The sequence below is a fragment of the Gossypium hirsutum genome, chromosome A08, assembly GCF_007990345.1.
Source record: "Gossypium hirsutum isolate 1008001.06 chromosome A08, Gossypium_hirsutum_v2.1, whole genome shotgun sequence".
NCBI lineage: Eukaryota > Viridiplantae > Streptophyta > Magnoliopsida > Malvales > Malvaceae > Gossypium > Gossypium hirsutum.
This window is the reverse complement of record NC_053431.1, coordinates 17717414-17720718: the sequence shown is the minus strand read 5'-3', so window position 1 is coordinate 17720718 and position 3305 is coordinate 17717414. Positions and strand designations below refer to the sequence as shown.

Sequence of the window (3305 nt, the reverse complement as noted above, 5' to 3'; positions counted from 1 at the left end):
TGAAACCTAATAAGAGGATCCATAGATCGAGTTAATGCAACCCTAGAGTGGTAATTAGAGAAAAGTCTCGGTTATTCAATCTAGGGATTAGACGTTATTAGTCTTGAATAGGGATAATAACATAACTTAGGGATCTCTACGGAACAAGTTGAATGAATAAATCGTCCGATTCAGAGCTAGAATAACAAGTAAAGTCTAGGTGGATTTTTCCTTAGGTATCGTCTTAAGTCAATCGATTTTCCCAAAAGAAATTCCCCAACTCTTTTCTCTGTGCGTTCTTAGTTTAGATAATTAGTTAATTAAAACAAAACCCCATTATTCTTAGGCTAGATAATAAAAAGACAGTCATTACTAGTACTTTTAGTTCCTTTGGGTTTGACAATCCGGTCTTGCTAAAACTATACTACTGTTCGATAGGTACACTTGCCTATATCGCGATAATAGTTAGTTCAAGAACGAGTAATTATAAATATTTAAAACCTATCACGAAACCACGCGATCAAGTTTTTGGCGCCGTTGCCGGGAAACTAAAATATTAGGAACACTCAATTTTTATTACTTTAGCCATTTACTTTTCATGCAATTTAATTTTATTATTTTTATTACTAATTAATTTACTTTTTCTTTCTCTTGGCAGGTTTTTATAGTTTATGACTAGAAGAAACCCGTCGGGACCATTACTTTTTGACGAAGAAATCAATCGCATAGTTCGTAGAAACCAAAGAGAAATAAGGCGCAGCTTAAGATACACAGAAAACGAGCAAGAAGACGATACTCAACCCCCAACCGAAGAGATGGCTGAAAACCAAGGCAGTCAGCTAGCTCCTGCAATTGCGGCTAATCAAAATCCTGCTCCACGTACTATGTATGATTATGCTAAATCTTCTCTAGTAGGAACTGAATCTAGCATAGTTAGACCAGCGATAGCTGCAAATACTTTTGAACTGAAACCTAACACAATTCAAATGATACAGCAGTTTGTTCAGTTTGATGGTTTGCAGGATGAAGATCCCAAGCTCATTAGCAAACTTTCTGGAATTTTGCGATACATTTAAAATAAATGGCATTTCTGATGATGTCATTCGTCTTCGGTTATTTTCTTTTTTCACTGAGAAACAAAGCTAAATAGTGGTTGAACTCGTTACCACGAGGGTCTATTACTACTTGGGAACAAATGACCGAAAATTTTTTACTAAAATACTTTTCGCCGGCTAAAACAGCTAAATTACGTAATGATATCTCTTCTTTTGTGCAGATGGATTTGGAAACACTTTACGATGCATGGGAGAGATACAAGGATCTATTGCGAAGGTGCCCTCACCATGAGTTACCGCTTTGGCTTCAAGTACAAACATTCCACAATGGTTTGAATCCCTCGACTCGGCAAATGGTTGACGCAGCTACTGGCGGAACCATCAACAACAAAACACCTGAAGGAGCTTATGAATTCATTGAAGAAATGTCACTGAATAACTATCAGTGGCAAGTCATGAGGACTAAGCCAACAAAAACAGCCGGCGTTTATAACATCGACTCAGTTACTATACTGTCAAATCAGGTACAACTTCTCAATAAAAAGATTGATGGTTTTCTTAGTTCTACGCAGGTACATCCAGTAATGAGGTGTGACTCAAGTGGAGGAGGTGTGCATACAGAATATCAATCTTTCAATCCTACAACCGAAGAGGAACATGTCAACTATATGGGTAACAATAACTTTAGATCTCAAAATAACCCATACAATAATACTTACAATGCAAGTTGGAGAAACCATCCCAATTTCTCCTGAGGTGCTCAAGGGAATCAAAAGCCATAAAATTTTCAACAGCCACCTTATCAACAAGAGAAGAAACTGAACCTTGAGGAGATGCTCTCAAAATTCATATCAATGTCAGAAACCCATTTCCAAAATACCGAGACAGCACTTAAAAATCAACAAGCATCGATCAAATGACTCGAAACTCAGATAGGCCAGCTATCCAAACTAATTTCCGAACGAACACAGGGTAGCTTACCAAGTAATACTGAACCTAACCCAAGGGAACACCTCAACGAAATTAGTACTCAAGATAAGGAAGGATTCATTGCGCCTGAGCCAGAATTGATGCAAGAAACTGTGGTGAGCAAAGGTAAAAGTGAGGTAAGTCATAACAAAATGGTGAATGAAGAATATAAACCTCGTGTCCCTTATCCTAACGCGACAAGGAAAGACAGCTCAGACGAACAATTTGGAAAATTTCTCAAACTTTTGAAAAAATTACATATTAACTTACCGTTTATTGAAGCTCTGTCGCAGATGCCGAATGCAATGAAATTTTTAAAAGAGCTTTTAGTAAATAAACGGAAGTTGGACGAAGCGTCATGTGTGGAGCTAAACGCAGTCTGGAGCTAAACGTAATCTGCTCAGCTGTTCTACAGAATAAGCTACCCCACAAATTGAAAGATCCAGGGAGTTTTACAATCCCTTGCTTAATTAGTAGTTTAGATATAAGTCATGCATTAGTTGATTTAGGGGAAAGTATTAACGTCATGCCTTACAAAATGTTTAAGCAACTAGGTCTTGGGAAACCTAAACAAACTAGGATGAGCATTCAATTGGCAAATAAAACTATAAGATTTCCTAGGGGTATTATTGAAGATGTACTAGTGAAAGTAGATAAGTTCATATTTTCCGTTGATTTCGTTGTTCTAGACATAGAGGAGGATAATAACACCCCTTTGATTTTAGGGAGGCCCTTTTTGGCAACTGCTAAAACAATTATTGATGTTGGCACAGGTGAGCTCATGCTTTGCGTAGGAAACGAAACACTCACCTTTCAAGCTCGTAATTCTGACAACACATCGGAAATTGAAGGTGATTATCTAAACTATTCTATTAAAACTGATCACATGATACAACCCACTTTGCAGAAAATAAGTCTGAAGGAAATACATGAGCCACTCTCAAACAATAATAAAGTATCTATTCATAAATAGCGAAGGCTGTGGATAGAAGAGCTAGAGAATGGCGACCACATAAACTGAAACTACGCCAAAACGAGCCCGATACCTCTCCAAATAAACTTAAGGTTGGTGATAAAGTCTTACTAGATGCCGCAGATCCCCACATTGTCACTACCACACCGAATGAGGAAATTCCTCTTACGGTATTCAGTACTCTTCCATTTGATACGGTGGAGGTGAGTGATCCTAGGTTCGGCACTTTTAAGGTAAACAACACCCGTTTAAAACCTTATTTTAATGAGACTGATAGCAGGAATGACGAGTATAAACTCCTCGAAACTCCATGACCATACAACGGAGAG

At 37.8% G+C, this 3305-nt stretch overlaps 1 non-coding gene across 1 annotated transcript; it reads right to left on the bottom strand.

Moving 5' to 3' along the window:
• Positions 1–1222: 1222 nt before the first annotated feature.
• Positions 1223–1329, bottom strand: LOC121205693 (small nucleolar RNA R71). Its single transcript, XR_005900769.1, has one exon. It is a non-coding gene; the product is annotated as a small nucleolar RNA R71 (small nucleolar RNA).
• Positions 1330–3305: the final 1976 nt, after the last annotated feature.